Source organism: Alligator mississippiensis, chromosome 2 (genome assembly GCF_030867095.1).
Source record: "Alligator mississippiensis isolate rAllMis1 chromosome 2, rAllMis1, whole genome shotgun sequence".
In the NCBI taxonomy this organism is placed as follows: domain Eukaryota; kingdom Metazoa; phylum Chordata; order Crocodylia; family Alligatoridae; genus Alligator; species Alligator mississippiensis.
The window spans coordinates 287,859,597-287,882,286 of NC_081825.1; positions in this window are offsets into that span (position 1 = coordinate 287,859,597).

Consider the following 22,690-nt stretch of genomic DNA (forward strand, 5'->3'; position numbering starts at 1 on the left):
GAATGAAACATCACCAAACAAATGTATTGCCATAGTCCCCAAGGACCGAACATGTTTTATCAGCATTTACAATGAATAGAGGAAATAAATGAATCTCAGAATTACAGTGGCTCCATTTCTCCTCCCCTCCCTTCCTTTTTTTCTTTTTTAAAGTTCATTTTCGAGGGCTGCAGGATGCAATTCCCAGATCTGGGCAAGTTCTATTATGGAGAAACCCTAATAAAGTGCAGAATATTTTTTTTTTTCACAGTGGAGCACAAGATATTATCTTGGTAATTCTACATTCACTTTGTTGCACCTTATGCCAGCAGTCCAATATGGAACCAGATTACCAGCCCTGTCTTGCAAAGCCTTTACATTATTTTGCTTGATAAATTGGGCACAAGTCTAAAATTGAAAAGAAATCCTGTTTTTATTATTGGAGACAAATCTAGCAAGCAGGAAGCATATGTTGTGCTTTGGACCACATGCTGGGGAGAGGGAGCTTGAGGCTCTCACACCAATCAGTTACTTCAAACAATACCCAGCGTCCACCTGGGACAGAGGCTGTGCCATTAGTCTTGACTGGAAGAGCTTTCTAATGCCAGTAGGCAGCCCCAAGGAGCAGAGGAACCAACTGACAAAATGTCACACGGAAAAAAAAAAAAAGCAAAAGAAATAATCAATAGGTGGGATATTGACTTGCATTATTTTTCTTATGGTTTTATACAAGACTACGTTGATTCAATAGGGACTGTGGGGGGGGGGGCATGTTTTAGACGTTCGCAGAGGGCTTATGTGAAAGCTTTAATGTTACAGAGCTAATGCATGGATCACAATAAATGCATGGCCCAGAAAGCTCGGTATTTTTCAAAGGGCAGCGTTGAGTATTGATCTGTATTAGAAATGATAATGAGGTTATTTTGTGCCTCAGTGAAATACCTTAACTGTTTCGGTGCTTCAAATGCATCACATTTAAAGTGCTTGAGCCTATGAATTTTTAATGCCTCCAACTTCAGTTCCTAAATTTTCTGTCTTTCTTATTCAGCTTTCAGTAGGGCCTTCACTTTGTATTCCTGGGGCACTGCTTTCTAGTCATGTAGATAGCCTCGGCTTTCCATTTCGCTTTAACGGCCCATGAGCTGACAGTCACTGAAGTTCAGTGCTTTGGAAAGGGAAGCTCATTTCCTAACATTTTGCAACATCTTTAATGCTTGAAACTCAAAATCCATTTGGGAAGTGTTGGCAAGGGCTGAACTGTTTCACTTATCCAAATGCAGGCAGTTGTTGGGGCTTGAAGAAAATACAGGATATTATTGTTAATTCATCCAGGATTTGACTTGCATTGTTTTATATTGATCAAAAAGAAAACCCCACCTCACCTCATCCAGAAAAAAAACAACAACTTCTGTACAGTTCTTTCCCATTATTTGTATTTGTCATCCCATTATTTGTATTTGTCACATGTTCCTGGCCAGTGAAAAAATGCGAGTAAATTATGAAAGTGAAGCTTGGATTTGTATTTAGTACAACAGCCTGACATTTATAATTAGGCTAGCTGAGGTAGCGAGAAAGTGATCTACAGTGTGACATAGAAAGGGAAGCTTTGTTATTACAATTTTCTGCTGAGAGGTTCAAAAAGATCTTATCCAAGCATATGATTTCCAGAAATCTCTTATTTCTGATGAATATCTTTTGTTTTTTCATTTAACTTTATTTCTAACTGTTGGTCAAAAAGAAAGATATGAGATAGAGCAGGCAATTTACTTTGGATTCACCTTTGGTACTGCATATTAAAAGATTTTGTGAAGATAATAAATCTGTTGTTCTACTGAAACCAGTTGGGTATCACAGACCTATTTGGATAGCCAAAAATATATTTCCTATCTAGCATTCCACACGTTAAACTATCATCATTCCTATTTCTCCTGAAATGCTTAAATGATAAAACCAAGAAAGAAACAAACATCCCACGAAACAAGCTTAGATATTTTGAAGTCATTTCAAGTTAAAATCATCTCAACGTATTCAAAATGAATATCTGTCAAAAGTGGACTCAAAATTGCACTGAGGCCAAGAAAGTCACGCATGGTAATATATTCTTGTCCGTGTTGTTTTTATAGAATCATAGAAAAAAATCTGAACCATGGAGCTGAATTTTAAAAACCATATTTTTTTTCACTTAATTCAATTAGACTAACTACCCCGGTTTATAAAATAGTGGAAAAAACCCTGAAATATTACTCTCGGCTGTATTTACACTTTATGGGCCAGATCCTTAGTGATTTATACCAGATGTGAATCCAGTCTGGTATGGCAGATTTGGGCACCATTTTCTCTAAGGAGTGTTCCTTGTAAATAACAAATTTAAATATGCTTTTAAGGGCGAATATTAAAAAATGCTCCATATAGTAAGCTGAAGTCAATAGTATAACCATTGATGGAAGTGGGAGCAGAGTTAGGTCATCATTAACTGCTTTTAGGGGGGATCCTACCTTTAAAGTCCATATGCTTTCTTTTACTAAGCAAATTATCATGTTGTGTACTGATTCTGAGCTTCCTTGATTTTGCAACAGTGTAGCCTCACTGGCTCCATTGGAGTTACTCCTGGTTTACACTTGTGTGAGGTCAGATGGTGGGGGGCGGGGGTGGTCTAATTCTCCCTATCGTTACCACACCAAATTTGATTTGATGTACAGCCTACAAGGGAACTGACAGCCAGAATGGCCCAGAAGTAGGTTGGTGTTATTTTTAAGGTGGACTGTAACATCTGACATCAGCAACAGAGCTCTTGCGCCACTACTTTTTCTTATTCTATACTAAAATTGGCATGGTGGCATGCAGCTGTTTCAGCCTTTCAAGTGCAAGGGAGGTAGAAGGTTGGGAGGAGCAGGAGGAGGGCGATGACCATTCCAGGGATACTGCCTAAAAACAGCTTTAGGAACGTGAAAATAAAAAAAGCCCTGAAAATATATTTCCTACCATCTTAGATGAGAAGCAATGGAGGTATCTGGTGGAGAAAGTTCCATAGAACAGGGTTTTTTCCCCCCATAATAAAGATGATCAGAAAGAAAAAAGATACTGTAATTCCTTGTGATTTAAATAATAAATTCCTTGACAACCAAAAAAATAGGTTTTAATGTTAGGAATAATTATTGATCAAATGTTTCTAGACCAGTTGTTGTATCATGGTTGTTGACATGATGTTCATGCTGAGGTTTTTAACATAGTGACTTCACTTCCTCAGGTAGGTGTGATATCCAATTTATAATTATCTATCTGGAAACGTTTGGAAATATAGATAAGCTCTAAGCCATTGGAGCAGAAGCACTCAGACACTCCTTGTACTGATTTACAGCCCAATATACATATTTGCAGAAGACCAAAGGGATGGACACATGCACATTTGGAGCCGTTTCAAAAGGGAGTTGCTGAACAGCACGAATCCAGTTTTCTCTGTTTAAAAATGGCAAGTTCTCTTTTAAAAATTCACAAATTCTCTAATTAAACCCCCCCAAATTTATGACTAAAATGAAACACCACTATATATATATATGTGTGTGTGTGTGTGGGTGTGTGTGTATGTATGTATCAGTTAAATGTAATATTGTATTGATATATTTACAATTTTAAAGCAATTTGCAAGCCTACCAGTGCCTCAATCACTATAATAAAATGAGTTCTAAATCCCTATAAATTTTGGTATTTGATTTTGCTTTTTTTATCTTGGTAAATCAGACCTCCTCCTGGCCTCTTAGCTCACCAGCACACAGGTCCAGGTCCCTGCTGGTGCCCTTCCCTCCCAAGCCACAGGCCCCTGCCGGTGCCCCTCACTCCCAAGCCACAGCCCTCCCACCCCTCCAGCACTGCCAGAGGGGCCATCCAGATGTCAGGGCTACAAGGCCAGGGACCCAGGTCCATAACCCTCTGCCCCACCAGCAGCACCCAAGCCCTGGCTGCTACCCATGGCTGCTGTAGTAGAGCGGAGCATGGGGCCCAGGTCCCCCATGGGTGGCAAAGCCAGAGTGGAGCCCATGCTGCAGGGCAGAGCGGGGCCAGATGGGGAAGCTCAGTGCTGCTACTGCAAACCCCATGCCACCATGGTGAGGTGCCCCCTGCCCGCCTGGGAGCAGCGAGGAGCACAACTCTGTGCCACTGCTCCTACCGCTGCTGGGCTGGCAGGAGGTACCTTGCAATGGAGGTGCAGGGTTTGCAGCGGTGGCACTGAGCTTCCTCCCCTGGCCCCGCTCTGCCCTGCTTTGCTGGGTCCCACCCGCTAGGCTGAAGAGGCAGGGCAGGGAGCCCAAGCCCGCAGTGGGCAGCCTGCACCCACCCCACACAGATCTGGGGGGCACATGCTCCCCTTGTCTCCCTGGGAGCCAGCCCCCTCCCCACCCCCCACACAAGCTGCCTGCAGCTCCATACTGCTCCCTACCCAGGCCCTACGGCTGAGCCCCGGGCTCCAAGCCCTGTGCACTGCCTGGCTGGGCAGCAGCACAAGCCCAGCCCAACTCCTGTTTTTCCTCTCTATGGGGGTCTCAATTCCACCCACAACCCCAGACTTGCCTGTGGAAGCTGCCCGCCAGGCTGCCTGGTGGCCATGTGCTGTACACACACACATGCACATAGCGCCCCCTGTCTGACCTCCCTCCTCCTGCCCCCCTGAGCCCATTGCAGACTGGACCTCTGCTAGCCTTCAGAGACCTCTTTGCAAAAGTGAAAAAGCCGCGTGTTTCTCCATTAAAATTTCAAAATCCGCATTTTTCTCAGTTAAGAAGGAAAATCTGTATTTTTTTCCTGTTTTTCCATGGGAAATGGAAGACCCAGATCCCTGCTGATCAGGAGCCTGATTTTGTGTGGACAAGCAGAGAGATACAAATAGGGCTAAATAGCTCTAGCTTTAACCCTGGATGAAGCAGTGTTAAAATTGCTACCATTTTGCTCCATTTGTATCATTCTGGTTTTGTCCACACACAACTCTTAGAACATAACAGCTGATTTGGAGCAACCGCCCCCCCCCCCCCCCCACACACACACTTTTGAAATGGCTCCAAATGTGTGTGTCCATGACCTAAAATACTGGATGATTTTATGAACCATACTGAGGCTGTCCTGGTGGTTTCAGCCAATGCTTTGGCAGAGTAAGGAACACAGCAGAGGAGGTGCCAAATGATTCTTGTTATTGGCAGATTTTGGGACCTCTGAGTCCAATCCCTTCCCCAAACCATGAATAATTATATGGAAAAATAACAGTTCCAGTACTGACCTATGGGGTATCCCAATCCTTACTTCTCTTTACTCTGAGAAGGGACCCCCAATTGTGTTAATCCACAGCAGGATGTTGTTCTTTACCCTATTGTAATTTATTTTCCTTAATAGCCTCTAGTGAGGAATCTTGTCCCAAACACCTTGGAATTCTAAGTAATTTATACTCATCAGGTCCATTTTATCCACTTTTATGAACCTTTACAAAGTCTTTTATTAGGTTGGAGAGGCACGATTAAGTATTGCAAGAACTCAGTTTGATTGATCCTATCCCCATCAGATGATATTTACTCAGCTGCCGCAGTGTTGTCTATAAGTGCATGCTCCATGAGCCCCCCACACTGCCTCCCGATTTGATGTCCTTCAAATTGGCTGCTAGATGCTCGCTAAAAAGTCAGTTCCTTGGGAATGTCCAGACTAGTTTCAAGTTAGGAGTAAAGATTTTGGAAACTATCCTGGTTTCTCACAGATTCACAGAAATTTAGGGCTGGAAGTTGTGCGGGCCGGGGGCGAGCTGGGCCCGTCTTTGCGCACGCGGGCTGTGGCCAGCAGCCCAGGCACGCGGGGCCGGAGGAGACTGTACGGTGGCAAGGCACGCACGGGCTAGAATTAGTTACAGAGGCATAATGGTTGATTGAAAGATTATTTACTTACACCCAAGATGGTCGCGGTGGAGGCTGGACAGTTTCCAGGTGCAGCTCCGCTTAAATCCTCGTTGGAGGACTACGACAAATTCGGTTCTTTGGCCCCGGAGTTGTTAAGGCTCTGCGGGTTCGGCAATTTCTTTCCCACAGAGTTGTCGAAGCTCTGTGGGTTTGGTTCGGCTCTCTGGCCCCGGAGTTGTTAAAGCTCCGTGGGTTCGAATCTTGGGTATATAGGAAAGGGATACGTCTAGGATTGCGCTTGGCGACGGGGAGAGGCCAGAGGCTATTTAGACCTCTGTTGCCTGCTTAAGAAATGTGCTGGGTCCGTGAGGATCCGCAGCGCTTAGAGATCTTCACGCTCTCTAAGTGATTTCTCTCCAATTTGGGCGGAAGCCACCCAAGCTCTTTATACGGCTAACAAGCCAATCGCTAACCGTTACGTGTGCATATATTAGAGTCGGCCAATAATGTGGCACGAATCTTCATACAAATGGCGGGAACTCCTTTGCACCGTGCATTTCTGAGATGCAAAAGAAATGCACCATGCAAAGAAAGCTACAAATTGGCGGGAAATTCCCCGTTGCACCGGAGTTCTCTTCTGCAGCAGAGAACTCCACCGTGCAAGGAAGCTGCAATTTAGCGGGAACATAATTTAGCGTTGCCGAAGCACACACAAACAAAAACTCACAACTTTGGGTTGTGACGTCCCCCCTTGCTGAGAGCATAGCTAAATTATGCTATACACTCATCACTCTAGAACCTTGTCATGAGTCGTCAAACGAACAGATAAGCAAGCAAACAACCAACCAAACAAACATAAAATTCGCTGCGCTGGGATTGAGTTACATAATAATCAAGAAACAATAATCAACACAAACACATAATCTGATTCATAACAAAATTGCACGATCAGGGCTTCAGTGGGCGTCATAGCAAAGTCGCATGTCAGGCCCTCACTTCTATCGGTGATGTCATCCCTCTCAGGGCTCCTCTTCGCCACGCACTCTGAATCTCGGATCTGTAAACATAAAACTCTTAAAAAATAGATTAATGATCTTATTCAACAGATTTAAACAATTTCCATGACTCAATTGGATGAAATCGTTGAGGATCCATCATCTGACTCTTCTAAATAACAAAAACCTAACTCATAGGCCAATTGCCATTGGCCTGCGTCTCCTAAAATCCGAAGCTGCCGCTTGTTGAGTCCGGAACACTGTAGGAGAAATCCAAACATGTATCGCTCCTCTAGGGTTCTCGGTGGCAGTGGTGGAAGATCGGATTCACAACGTCTGGTGCCTTGAGGTCCGGTCGGGTGTCGACAGTCCTGATCAAGAGACAATCTTGGCTCCATCAGGATACACAGTCGTGGCAACTGACAAAGAAGATTACTCACAGGTTGGTTCACCATTGGACTGAGCAGAATCCGAAGGACAACGATGTTTTTCCGCCCATAAACCTCGAGGCAACTGTCTAGGCTGTGAACGGTTACTGGAACGGTTCCAGGATCTCGCAGGTGACGATGAGGCCATGGTCTTATTCGCTGGAGTGATGTCAGTCCCAGCGCACATGCTCTGGGGTTCCAGGCACAGTAAGAGACGCCGATGATTGCTAGCATAAGATGCTCTGCGCCAGTATATTCTGGCCGTCCTGCATGCCACACGTGGGCTTTCTGACTAATCAGTCCTGCAACAAGCGCTGGCAGTGGAATAGGCCAGTGAGTGTTAACTGTTATCATGTCAATGTCGGTGACATGTCGTCTACTCCACGAAGCTTGTCTAACTAGGAAGCTTGCTTATTCCTGGTTCAGCAGGTCGGATCCAAGTTCCATGACCAAACGTCCTAACCATACAGCTAGAGTCTCTTCAGGTTGAATTCTTGATGCTCTACACAAATCCTGCAACTCAGCTCTGGTGCAAGCATAGTAGGCAGTAGCAATTCGATCAGTCGTTGTTGTAGGGAAAGCTGTTCTTTCGGGAGTTGATGTTGTTATAGGCTGAACTGCTGCCGCGGGAGTTACTGCTGCTGTTGCTGCTTCAGGCAGGAGGGGCGGATGCACTCCTCCACTTGACTCTCTCCTTCGTCGGCAGGAAGGCATGGTCGGTAGGGGCGTCACTGCGTCGCTAGGCAGGGTTGCCGGCGACAACGCTGCATCGATGGGCGAAGTCGCTGATCGAACTCTTGCGGGTTCTTCTGAAGATCCACCCTTCCTTTCCAGTTCTTCCACGCGGTCTCCCTTTTGCTCGGTGCCATCTTGGACTGGCGTTTCAGGCTCCTTTTTCTCAGCCTCTTCTTTGACCGCCTGGATAGCCATCTGCAGCTGGGTTTTCAAACTTAAATTCTTGTGCATTAGATTCATTACAGTACGAAAAGTTGCACTACATTCTCCCCTCTTGTTGTACCACAGGGCCACCCTCTCGTCTGCGGCTCGTTCCTCTGCTTCCAGATCTTCGCGGAGCTCGGATGGTAGCTCGCGACCCCTTAATCTAGCCGCCATGAGGGGAGGGAACCGGCCGATTGGCTCCGGTTCTTCACTCTCCTGAGCATATCATAGGCATCGGGCACACTCCCAGGTGAAAGTCGGGTTCGTTTCGCCCGCTGGGTTGGGTCCGGCGAGGGACACAGTATCGAGGGGCCTAAACAGGACCCGCTCATCTCTCATTATGCACCCAAATGCCACGGGGACCAAGTACACTTCCCTCTCTCTCGGGGCTCCGTCTTCAGAGACTCCCTCTTCTCCCTTTAGCGACAGACGTCCGCTTACAGATCTTTCACCCGTTCCGCCTGCCTGGTGGTAAGCGATATGCGCTTCCAGTTCCTCAAAGCTTTTCACTTGGCGTTGGTTATCATGCCAAGGGCAGTTCTTAACCAATTCTAGCTCTAATGTGTCTTCTCCTGATCCCGTCCTCAACGCCATGTGCGGGCCGGGGTGAGCTGGGCCCGTCTTTGCGCACGCTGGCTGTGGCCAGCAGCCCAGGCATGCGGGGCCGGAGGAGACTGAACGGCGGCAAGGCATGCACGGGCTAGAATTAGTCACAGAGGCGTAATGGTTGATTGAAAGATTATTTACTTACACCCAAGATGGTCGCGGTGTAGGCTGGACAGTTTCCAGGTGCAGCTCCGCTTAAATCCTCGTTGGAGGACTACGACAAATTCGGTTCTTTGGCCCCGGAGTTGTTAAGGCTCTGCGGGTTCGGCAATTTCTTTCCCACAGAGTTGTCGAAGCTCTGTGGGTTTGGTTCGGCTCTCTGGCCCCGGAGTTGTTAAAGCTCCGTGGGTTCGAATCTTGAGTATATAGGAAAGGGATACGTCTAGGATTGTGCTTGGTGACGGGGAGAGGCCAGAGGCTATTTAGACCTCTGTTGCCTGCTTAAGAAATGTGCTGGGTCCGTGAGGATCCGCAGCGCTTAGAGATCTTCACGCTCTCTAAGTGATTTCTCTCCAATTTGGGCGGAAGCCACCCAAGCTCTTTATACGGCTAACAAGCCAATTGCTAACCGTTACGTGTGCTTATATTAGAGTCGGCCAATAATGTGGCACGAATCTTCATACAAATGGCGGGAACTCCTTTGCACTGTGCATTTCTGAGATGCAAAAGAAATGCACCATGCAAAGAAAGCTACAAATTGGCGGGAAATTCCCCGTTGCATCGGAGTTCTCTTCTGCAGCAGAGAACTCCACCGTGCAAGGAAGCTGCAATTTAGTGGGAACATAATTTAGCGATGCCGAAGCGCACACAAACAAAAACTCACAACTTCGGGTTGTGACAGAAGGGACCTCATGAAATCATTGGGGCCCGCCTCCCTGATCTTGGTTGTATGCCAGATCTAGTCATCTCATGAAACCTATGAACTACTTACAAAAATTTCTAGGGGAAAAAGGTATTTTTCATATGTAAGTTACCCAGAACGGTGTAAAATAGGTGCATACCACAGTGGGGAAGAATAAATAAATAAAATAACACAAGGATTGGATTGACCTCTCAGAAGAGAGAAGCAGCAATGGACAATTGGGTCTACTGTTCATGGTTATAAATTACAGGTCTCTCTCCATTCCTGTAGCTGCATAGCTCTCTCACAGATTCAATGGCTTTACAAATTGAGGATCACAACCACCCTACTCTCCTTAAAGAGCTAAACAGGCCCTATTGTCTTGGCTGATGAGTAAGAGCTTAATAGGACCTCCCTTCTCTTTGATTTGTGTCTCTTTGAAGGTTGTCCCTCTCTCTCTTTTCAGCTCCCTGTCTTAATGTCTGGCCTCTCTCTCTTTCTTCTTCCATTTTTCTCTATTTCTAGTTCTGTCACTCTAACCTGATCTCTTTTCTAAAGCTGTTTTTGAATTCCTGTTTCCAAACTCATACTTTTAATTCTCTATTTTCTGATTCAGGGCAGGGCAAGAAGCAATGAGTTTAAATTGTAGCCAAGCAAATTGAAATCATATATGAGGACAAAAACTCCATATTGCTGTTCTGGCTACTAAATGCCAACACTGTCCTGTTTCTGGCACGCTGTCTTTCAATACAGAGCTTGGTAGAAGGGCTGCTCAGGGGTTCAATTATCACATACATGCACTCAGTCATGCACCTTCTTCAGCCTTGAAGTATTCCTTTAAATAAAATACCCCAAGATAGATCAGAGTCTCTGCTAGTGAATGCTGTCAGTCATGCAAAACCTTCAAAGAGGAACATGCCGTCATTGACGACTGGTAGTTTTCGAAGCACTGATCTACAAGGCTATTACTTTAAAATGAGGATGAGGCTGGTCAAGGAATGTTATTAAACTCAGTGACTTCAGACCTTTGAAATAATACTTTCTGATAATCCCAGTTAAATATTAACAGGGTCTGATTTGCAACTCCAGCCCCTATACTCCAATGCAGCTCTGCTGCTTTTTACCAAATGAGGAGTTCCTTGTAATTCTGTGGATGTCTTTTATGAGCCGAGTATCCCTTAGTATTCATTGCTGGGAATGTGTAGTTAATTTCTGAATAGAGAAGAGATTTCAAGCAAAGATTCTACACAATTTCTTACCTGCATTTGTACCAATTATCTTGAACTCAAATTGTTTCACAGAATCAGAAGGGAATTATGATTCTAATTTCCTTCTTCCCTCTTGTTTTTCTTCATTATTTGTCAAAACCTAGTGACAAATTCTATATTAAACAAGAATATAAAATAGATCTACCAGATGTTCTGTTGGCTGCAAAACTTTATTTTGGTACACGTGGTTTGTTTTTACATGAGAAGGTCAGAGCTTAGGGATCATTGTATAAAAATACAAAGCCCTGACATTATTTACTTGTATGTGTAATTTTGTGAGTGAGTTTAGGGAGTGATTAGTGGCGTTGGCTTCAGTTGGCACAAAGCTGGCAGGCATTGTGCAAACTTCCACACTGCAAATATACCTTAATCCAGACTTGCGGCAATTGGGTCTATTGCAGTTTTTAGTCTCTCTGGACCAGAAGCTGCCGATCATGCAGGGTTGGACTGTATTTGGAATGAAGATGACAAATACATTTGAACTAAAAAACCTGGGATTTCTTCTGCTTGTGCTACAATGGTAGAAAACCACTGATTTTCTTGTACGTCTTTAAAGCACGTTAATTATGTTTTTTCATCCAAGTACTTTATATGTTTTATATGTTACCACCTTCCGCAGATTCTGAAGTGGGTAGAGGGTCTGAGGAGGCTCCTCTGCACTTTTGGATCCCAACACCACCCCATAGTACTGATTATTCATAAAAGCACATACCTTGAACTCTCCTCATGAGTGAGAGAGACACAATGTTCCATCATTTCACACCAGGTTTGCTAAGGTTTTGAACCTGCAGTTGGAATTCAGCCCAATTACCAGTATGAATAGACTATGGATGGTTTTTTACTTTCAGATGGAAAACATGGACATTTTGGAAGTTTGACATACATTTCTGGCTCTCATAACCAAATAGACTACATCGATTTTGAATAGACCTAATTTCTTTCCCTTCATCACCGGTTTTCAATTTTCACCTCTTTTCCATTAAAAAGAAGGGAAAAAAGTGTTTAAGAAATTTTGAAACAATGAAAGAGTATGAGATTGTATTTTGTGTCAACCTTTCTTTTAAAAATATTTTTTGAACAACAACAAAGTCATGTGGAAATTTTTTCTATTTTTTTCTTAAGAAAAGAAATGTTTCCCTAGTTTTGAATGCAATTTGCTTTCCTGTTCTAGGATTTATTTGAAGAAGTTTAACTTACTTTAAAGATGAAATGCTGAGTTATAAAGTGCTGTTGTAACTTCCACAGGAATCTGTTTGGGGTCTGGTACTATTTATCATTTTTATTAGTGGTTTGAATTAGACAATATTCTGATCAAATCTGTAGACACACAAAACTGGGAGGTGTTCCAGATACTTTGGGGGATTGAATTAGAAGTTAAAGATAACTTGATAAAGAGACAGTATGAAATTCAACAAAGACAAATGGTAGATGTAACATATAAAAAAGAAAAAACAATTGTGTAAATACTGAATGGAGGAGTAGCTCTGGCAAGAAGGGTCTGGTAGACCCTAAACTCAACATGAGTCAGCAATGTGATGCTGTTGCCACTGAGTTCGCAGTGCCACACACCCTTCAATTCTGGCTTTTACCTCTGTTTCGAGGGACTGCTTCTGGTCCTGTAATGCCTCATAATTTGCCATGTACCCTTTCACTTTCTCCATTTCTTTCAATATGTCTTTCTCGGTCTCCTCTGACTGAGTATGGCTCTCAATTAATTTTTCTTGCAACTCTTGCACCAGGTGTTCTAAGTATTGCTCTTGCCAGCTCCTCTTGTAACTCCTCTAACTGGTCCTCTTGGCTCTGTAGTTCTTTCTGTAGAGCCCCTAAAATGCATTTTGATACTTCCAGATGCTGTAGAATATCCTTTTGTTCCACCATGTGGGCCGTACAGGGTTCAGGAGACTTGGTCCTCCATGTAGCCATCTCCTTTTGCATCTGTAATCGAACATGCCATTCACCATTGCATCTGGTTTGTATGGGTTTTTCAAATGTCGCCAATGCTCGGGGAAAAGACTGCCTATTATTGCATCAGATTCCAGAGAGTCCTCAGGGGTTCTCGCCTGCCATGTCTTTGCTGTAATAAGTGTATTTAGTAGGGAGGAAGATGCATGTTCCGCCCCTCCTGGTCTACCTCCCTTACATCCCACCTACCACCAACCAATGATGTTGAGTCCTGGTTTTCTGGGTTTGGTTACAGTACTGTTACACATGTCTTGGCCTTTTGAATCAGTATAAACGTATACGGATGTCAGTTTGCCCCACTCTGCTTAGGCCATAGTGGAACTGACCTAGCCTCTTCCTGACCCTGGGTTACCTTGTCTCCCAGCGTCAGTTCCACTCTCCTTGGTCTGTAATCACCGTGGAGTGGACAGCTGTTTCTTCTTCTCTTCTCAGGTCCCTGGTGCATCCAATCCAGTCTGGAGATGTCAGGCATCCATGGCTCTGCTTCAGGTGAGTAATATAGCCCTTCTGGGCTTGAATTATCTCCAAAAGCTCCTTCCTGGGGCTGCCACCACTTTCCCTCAGTGGGGCTTTGCTCTGCTCTGGGCTGCTTGTTGCCCACCAGGGAACCCACTTCCAGTCCACCCTGCCTCCTCTTCAGTGGGGTTTTTATTCCCTTTTCAATGGGCCGGCTGGCAAATCGGCGCCAGCATGCAGCCATAAAAATGCATGTATGCTGGCGTGGTCCCAGCTCCTCCTGGTTCAGCTGCTTTTTGCTTTTTTTTTTTTTTTTTTTTTTCTTCTGGCACGTCGTTGTCTCTGGCTGCAGCTCCACACCCATGGTTGTCTCTGGCTGCAGCTCCTCTGGCTTGGCGTGGCTTTGCACTGGCTCTGCTTGTCTTTCCCCCCAGGTAAGTTCTCTTCTGGGGTTCTGTTTTTGCCACACCATCTCTTGCAATTTCTCCTCCCACTGTTTGCTCTTTTTGGCCTCATTCGCCATGAGCCATTCCAGCGCTCAAGTCTTTTCTGCCTCAGCTGCAATCAAGTGCTTGATTTCCTTAGACCCGCCTTCTTTTTTTCTGTGTTGCACCTGCAGTTCTAAAGTGGCAACTTTTGCCTTGGCTCGCTCCTTTTGGAACTTTACCATTTCTAATTCACACTCTAGATGAACAGTTTTTTCCTCCACCTCATCCACCTGCAACTGCTAGGTGAAGGCTTCTTGCCACAGAACTTCCAGAGTCTCTGCTATGATTCTGTCTGGCCCTACTTCTTTCCTGGCCAGGACCTAAAGACTTCCCCAGTACCATCTCTAACAGTGGTATTTTCCACCCTTAGCTTTTCTTCCTGAGCCTCTGCCTTATATTCAACTTCTCTGTGATTCTATACTGGCCCAAAGGTTTGTTTCCCTAATTAGGGACACAGGGTTCCTCCCTGTGCACTGCCTTGTTTCCCAGCCAATGCACCACTGTCAGATCATGCCCCACCCTGGGATGGCTGTGATGTCCCTAGGGGCACCATGACCATGCCGGCTCCACCCTATGGGCGCCTACTAATTTTGTCTGCCACATCTTGCTGATATAAATGATAAACTGGCAGGCTGCCCTTGAGTTGCTGCTTGGTCACAGTCCTGACAGACTCCTTTAAACCCTGTGGGTTGCTGGACCCCTTTATTGGGTCCCACCCTCAGGAGGTGCCTTATCATACCCCCAAGCCTTATGAGCTACATGCGTGACTCCCAAACCATCCCTTTATCATGCCCCATGCCTCACAGATGTTATGCAGACATTGTTGTCTTGTGTTGAGGCCTCAGCTTAGTCTGGCCTCAGTAACTACACCCTCTGGTGCTGGGGTCTGCTCACTGCCTCTTACTATGCCCTCTCTGGTGCTAGGGTCTCCACACTGTAGTGTGCCCCAACAAGGTCTCCTCCTCCCCAGTAGCCTCAGCCCAGTCCACTGGTTTAGATAACAACAGAAAGCACAAGCCCCTGGGCTACAACACAAAAATAATGTAGGGTCCACCCTCTATCCCCTTTAAGAAGGCAAGCTTTTCTCTCAATTGTATGGGCCTCCTCCCCACCAGTGCTTGTGAGCTCCTATAGTCCCTTACTCCTACCATGACCAGAACAGACTGTCAAGCATCTCCAAGTAGCTTCCTCTATGAGAGCTCCTTCCCCCTTGGCTACTGCCAGAGAACTAACCCTCTAGTCCCAGCCCTTGGATTTATATATGCCCAGGGCCCTGCCTTCCGGTCAGCTGACTGGATGCAGGTGCAGGTTAATTCCCTCATTAGCCTGCTGCCACAGTAACCTGCACCTGTGGGGTTTCTGCCTGGCTGCTAGGGCCCTCTCTCTAGGCAGTTTCTGCCCTTAAAGGAGCAGACACTTTAGTGCCCTGCGGCAATCAGCTTGGAAAAGGGGATTTTAAAGGGGGACTGTGGCAGGACAGGGCCTGGGTGGGCTGTGGGACCACCCTAATCCTAGCCAGACTTCTGGTCCTCTGTATAATCTCCCTTGTTTATCAAGCCTGTCACACCTTGCTGTTTTTTTCATAGTGATTGGGAGGCTGTTCCTAAGTCCTGGAGTGCTCTCACCAGTGGCTGATCTCTTGTGGTCTCTGGGCCCTCTGTCCCCTACCAAAACAACATGGTTCTTTGTGGGTGTCTCTTATGCCCCAGCAGATCGATTGGTGCCTGGCTGGCCCTTATTAAACCTTAGGGATTTTAATCATGGCCTCCAGCCTCCCCCACAGCCATGCCCATGCCTCTTGGGTGTCACTCTGTTGTCACTTGCCTTCTTATTTGGATGTTAGTCCTTTTAGCCTTGGTCTACAGGTTAATCTGGCTGCAAACTTCTAGCCTGGGCTCACTTACTCTGGTCTGACCTGTCAGTCTGTCTCTTATCTTCCACAGCCTACCTCTGTCATCCCCTCTGGGCTCAAGCCCTGGCCCTTTGTCTCAGGCTGCCTGACCCATGCTCAGGTTGGGCCCTGGCCCCCTTGGCTTCAGCTTGCCTCTGTCTCCCTTGAGTCTCTTCCCTTAGCGAAGCTCAAATCTGGTGTGCCCCTTGGCACCCCTGCATGGCTTTCTATCCAGTCCTGGTAGCCATATCCGGTCCTCTGGTATAAAACCAAAACAGAAGGGCAGGCAACTGCTTTAAAGTCAAGGCCCATACCACTGCCAAGACACCTGCCATACCCCTAGCTCTTTCAGCCCTGGATGTACATGACATGCCCTGTGCTTCCCACTCTGCCAGCCTAAGCTGGCAGGAGAAACTCTCCCCATAGATTTGAGGGCTGTAGTGCTCCCTCTGTCCCTGGAACCCAGGCTTGTATCTCCCAGCCTCCTCCCCTTCTGGTCAGGTTTCTCCTGACTGGCCATAGGTGTGTCCTTTCAGCCTTTAAAGCAGCCTACTGTGTTTCTTTGGCCAAGCTGCAATAGTGCCCTTGCTGCCTAACCAGGGCTTTGCCCTACAGTCCTATTTCTAGGCAGCTAGCCATGCAATAGGCATTTATAGCCCATGGGTCCTTGTCTGCCTACTTCCCTGCAGCTAGCCCAGAATCTGCTGTCTTCACCTGCCTGGGCACATACCAACTGCGTTTTTTCCCTTAAAGTATCAGGAGCCCCTGGCTTCCTGTTATAGGGACATGGTAGCAATTTAAAAAAAATGTGAAAGGTTGACATAAAGAAGATGATAAAAAGTGTTTTTATTTTCTCCAGCGAGCAGGAAATGAAGCAGTGGGTTTAAGTTCCAGCACAGCTGATTTAGATTAAACCTTAGGAAAAAAACTTCTTTACTGTCAAAGCAGTAGGATAGAGGAAGAAGTTGCATAGGGAAGTTGTGAAATCTCATCCATTGCAGGTTCTCAAGAAGAGGTGTGCTAGACATCTGTGAGGGTTGGTTGAGGATCAACAAATTCTGCATCTGTGCAGGCGGTTGGATCCAGACCTGGCAGCAATGGCAGGGTGAGCAGTGGTGGGGTGAGTGGTGGCATGAGGGTTAATGCAGTCATCACTTTCTCCCCCAGTACATATCCCAAATGGACTTTCAAACCTAGAAATTCAGCATGGGCCCTGGCCCTGCTTGTGTCACCCCTTACGTATGCATCATTGACACCCCTGAAATAGATGCATACCTCAAGGTCCATCCCACCCCTGTGATTTTTAAGTGTTTCTAGCTAGAGATAGGCTCACTGAGTTTCAGATTTTGAGTGAGTCCATATCTAGAGTTTAAACAGTCTGAACACTGATGCGGCTTTCAAGTTATGCCTTGTGTCCTCTAACCGTGAAACTGAGATCCTGCACTTGGGTTAGAATTTTGAATTCCTCAGAATTTAGGGTTTTTTTTTTTAAATCTCAGTTTCCTTACTTCTGACGTAGTGCTGCATACATCCTGGTGCTTTGGATAGGTCATTCAATGAACATCCATTACACACATTCACTTGACTTCAGTGGAGTTTGGCTAAGACCCTAAATGAAAATAAACAAATCTCATTAGATTCTTTTAAATATTTTTAAAATTTGAACAATTACATTTCTAGCCCCCTTATAATGCTATAATGAAAATGATTCTCCTTTATTTTGTTGCATTTTGAATGGTTTCTCATGTTGTACATTATACTAAGTTATTCATCATCTTGCTTGTTGACCCTCTATCCAATCCTGCATTCTAGCTATTTTCTTGAAAATGCCTTCACCAAACTTTTCATGGTTGCCTTAACAGTATTGGAAGAAAGCCTTTCAGGCTGCTTGGGAATTTGCAACCAGATCATGCATGATACATCTATGAAAAAAGGAAAAGACAAAGACAGAATGTGACAGAATTTTATTTAATGCACTGGCATGAAGTGTAAATACATACTGCATACAGATACTAAACTTCCCCAGCTCTGATATGAAATAATTACCCTGGGGAGCTCTGTGTAAAATAAGTCCTATATAACCATTCAGATATGGATGATGTGATTCAGGTGACCTCTTCGTAAAACTAAAGGTCACCTACCAAGTAGAATGGTGAATGTTTACTTAGTATTAGATGATATTTTACCATAGAAACAGAAGAGAATGATGTTTTTAAGGTGTAATTCCAGTAACTATTTGCGTGAAGTATGGAAAAGACAACAAAGTACATCTCATCACTGGTTTAGTTTCCTTTGTGCCTTGTCTTAAATTCAGTTGATCAGTCTTATTCGTACGCTTTGTGTACTAAATGAAATATTGGTTTAACCTCATAAAGACCTGTGGCCAAAGCCAATTAGTGCTGTAAGGCTAATTAGCTTTCATGTTCAGACATCTCATGGATAATACAGCACATCATCTGCCTTTGTGTCAAAAGAACCTTTGAATCACAGGATTCAAGCTCCCTTTTTACCTGGAGAGCAATGTCTGAGACTTATAAGCTAAATTACTGTAAGCTAAATTGGTAGATTTCTGCATGGAAAGATACAGTTTCCTTGATTTCTAGAACTCCTATTGGAGATCATCTTTAGTTTTGCTACTGAGCAAGCAAAGCAGGGACCTTTTTGCTGATAAATATGCAAGTTGTTTAGTTATGCTAATTATCCTACTTAAAGTTATGAGTAACTTGGTAAAGAAGGCAAGGTGCAGAGTGTATGTAGAGCAATGTCATCTGAACACTTTGCTGGGAGCCTGCATTGTAATCCTCTCTGAAGCTTCTAGCCTACACAAATCACCTAACTTTTCTGGATCTGAGATTTCATAGTTTCATAGTTGGTAGGGTCGGAAGGGACCTGAGCAGATCATCAAGTCTGACCCTCTGCCATGGCAGGAAAAAGTACTGGGGTCAAATGACCACAGCAAGGTGTTTGTTTAACCTCCTCTTAAAGACCCCCAGGGTGGGAGGCAGCACCACTTCTCTTGGAAGTTGGTTCCAGATCCTACCCACCCTGACAGTGAAATAGCGCCTCCTGATGTCTAGTCTGAATCTACTCTCTGTCAGCTTGTGACAGTTATTTCTAGTCATTCCTGGTAGTGCTCGGGGGAACAGGAACTCCCCCAATGCCTGCTGGTCCCCCCTGACTAGTTTGTAACAGGCCACTAGATCCCCCTCAGCCTTCTCTTGTGGAGGACAAACAGGTTTAGGTCCCGTAGCTTCTCCTCGTAGGGCCTGCCCTGCTGCCCCCTGATCATGTGGGTGGCCCTCCTCTGGACCCTCTCAATGCTGTCCACATCCCTCCTGAAGTGCGGCGCCCAGAACTGGACGCAGTACTCCAACTGCGGCCTGACCCGTGTCGCATAGAGGGGGAGGATCACCTCCTTTGACCTGCTTGAGATACATCTGTGGATGCATGACAAGGTGTGGTTGGCCTTCCTGACTGCGTCCCCACACTGCCGGCCCATGTTCATTTTGGCATCAATAATGACTCCAAGATCTTTTTCTGTTTCTGCACTGACGAGAAGGGAATTCCCCAGCCTGTAGGTATGCTGCAGGTTCAGTACCTTGCACTTGTCAGTGTTGAAACCCATCCTGTTCTCATCTGACCACCTCTGTAACCTGTCTAGGTCCAATTGCAGCCTATTCCTCCCTTCTAGCGTGCCCACATCCCCCCACATCTTAGTGTCATCAGCAAATTTGAATAGGGTGCTTTTTACCCCTTGTCCAAGTCACTGATGAAGATGTTGAAAAGCGCAGACCCGAGGACTGAACCCTGGGGAACCCCACTGCCCACATCTCTCCAGGTTGAAAATGACCCGTCCACCACCACTCTCTGGTGCACCCCTTCAGCCAGTTAGTGACCCATTTGACTGTGTAGGTGTTGACACCACAGTCCCCTAGTTTTTTAATGAGAATGGGGTGAGAGACAGTGTCGAAGGCCTTCCTGAAGTCCAGAAAGACTACATCCACTGCTACCCCTGCATCTAAGGATGTTGTGACCTGGTCATAGAAGGCCACCAGGTTGGTCTCACAGGACCTGCCTCTAATGAACCCATATTGGTTGCCCCTAAGCATAAGCTCCTCTGCTGGCCCCTTGTGGACATGCACCAGGATAATTCTCTCAAAAAGCTTACCCAGGATCGAGGTAAGACTAACTGGCCTGTAGTTTCCTGGGTCCTCCTTCCTCCCTTTTTTGAAAATGGGAACCACATTGGCCCTTTTCCAGTCCTCTGGCACCACACCAGAGTACCACGAGTGCTCGTAAAGTCGTGCCAGGGGTCCCGCAATGACCTCTGCTAATTCCCTCAGCGCTCTGGAGTGGAGGTCATCAGGACCAGCTGATTTAAATACGTCCAGTCCCTCCAGAAGTTCCCTGACTAGATCCTCCATTCACTAAAGTGGGACTAATGGTATTTATCTGGCTTTTCTGGAGTTTCCAGCAATTTTAGTCAACATTTTTAAAGCATTCTGAAGATGTGAAGAAGCAGCAATACATAATTGCTCAACAACAATGCATGACATTCAAAAACTTGTCTTGGTTTATCCCAAGCATGCAGTTGGTCCAATAAAAGCTATCACCTGTAAAAGTCCTCACTTCTCACATAATAGCTGAACAGTTACTAAAGTCGTTCTTTTATAGCTCAGTGTCAGTTGCTATATCCTGGCTTCACTGAATTCAAATAAAGCTTTGTCACTGAGTTTTTGGTGCCAGAGGTTGGATCTAAGTGGAAATGGATTAAAATTAAAGCCGTGTCCAGTAGCCATCTTTACCTTCTCTACACACAACAGGAGGGTCCAGTAGTGAATTAAGGTGCAAATTAAATGAATTCATGAATCTGACCTCTGATGAACCTCTGAAACGGGGCCCTACAAAATAATTTATTTCCTAGCAGCATCTCCTGTAATGTTTTTTCCACTATTAACATGTACTGTATGCAAGGTGAGTGGTTTAGAGACCCTTTATCTGTGAATATTCACTTCCAGATTTAGTCTTAATTTATTCTGCTGGCAGACAATGACACCTCCAAAGGGCTGTTCTTCCACTAATAATATGCCTCTGTTCAGCTGGTTGGGGTTTGACGGCATTGTTTCCAGGTTTTGAAGTCATTCATAGTTGGTGCTGGTATGGCAACGATACACTTCAGAACAGGGATAAGTGTTGAAATACTGGCCTTGACCACAGACCCCAGAATACACAAAGTGAATCCATGCAACAGTTTCTTCCCAATTCAGTGTCAGCCGTCTCTGGCTTTAGTGACACATTTTAGCCTAAGTTCTTGGGACTCAAATATCTCAGTTCTGCCTGCTTTATTCTTGCTATCAGTATTCTCCTATGCCAGAAATACACTACCTAAACTGCATGGCAGGGGAGCGGGCATTCAGAGGAAGCCTGTGTATGTCTCTGTAATTTAAATTAAATTTTAAAGCTCATTCAAATTCAAGCTCAATCTTTGCATTATCTCTTAGTGACTCTTAGAGGATGGGAGCACACAGAAATTGCATAAACTTGAAATTTTGATTAAAAACAGCTAATATTCAAAACAACCACCCTTGAAGATACATTATGCAGTCAGGCTATGGGCATGCCTCTAGAAACATCTAGAAGAAAAGTATCCATACAAGAGGAAAATTATACAGTAAGGTTTGCTGAAAAAAGAAGAAAGATGTCACAGGAATCTTGAGGCTGAACTTCAATTTTGTTTCAGCGGGGTCATCAAACTGACAGGCCAGAAATAAAATAACAGAGCAGGAGGGGCAGAAAGAGAGGTCAACGATGAAAGAAAAAACTATGTAACAGTTTGGCAGCAAATAGGAGGCCCCGTGTTTTACAAGGACAGAAAAGCAGTACAAAACTGGTTTGAAATGATAACAGAGACATTTCTATGTTGCTTTCATCTAGTTTTGCTTTACAAGGGAAGAATGGGAATCAAAAACCAATTGGCCAACTTCACCAAATTTCAGGGTGCTGAAAGAACTAGGAGGAAACCTTGGGGAAAAAAATCCCATAAGCCATTGTTCCTATCTCAACTAATAAAATGCAAGAGAACAGAAAGCAGAGGATAGGATCCTGGTGTGCATGTCAAAACAAGAGCAAAGGAATCAATTTGTTTCAGTAACTGCAGACCATGATAAAAAGTGAGGTGCAGGGAGCTGGGAGGCTGAAGTGATGTCAAAATAGTAGAAGCTGATTAAAAAACAAAGAACAAGCATAAGTGTGAGTGATAGCTGCATCGATGCCTGATGGCCCATGCATCATGCTCCAAAACAGGAAGCATGGACTCGAGGACTTGGCTTAAAAGGAAAGCATGCGAGTTTCAGATTTCACAGAAAGTGACAGTACCATATGCAGTGGCTAATGAGGTAGCGGCTCGCTAACTATACTTAAAAAAGTTTATACAGCTGTTTAGTCAGACCATCTTGAAAAAGCTCCTTAATTCTTTTGGTGGATAGTTGATGCAGAAGGATATATCAAATCCACCAACCTAGTATTATTAGTAGTAGTACTGTTACTACTGCATCTACTCCCACCATAGGCGATTCGTAAGGCATGACAGGGCAGGTGCCCCCCCCGACAGACGACACTGATGCTATCAGCAGGGCTGGTGCCTCCCTTGACAGGGCCACTGCCATTGGCGGCTTCTGTGGGTGCACCCCCAGATTCAGGAGGCACCAGTTGCTCATGACTCCCACAGTCCCCAGGACTTCTTCAATGAAAAAGTATCCCATTGTGATAACCTATGTTAACACAAAGCAAATGAGTATGTAACGCAAAGCAAAAAATGGTTCTGTTCAGAAAGTGTATTCAAATGGCCTGACTCTTACTTACACTTGTATAGATGCTGAGCTCCTGTAAATCAGCACAGCTCTGCTGAAATCACTGCTACCCAAAATCTACTACATTCAGTGAATGTTCATTGACTTCAGTGAACTCT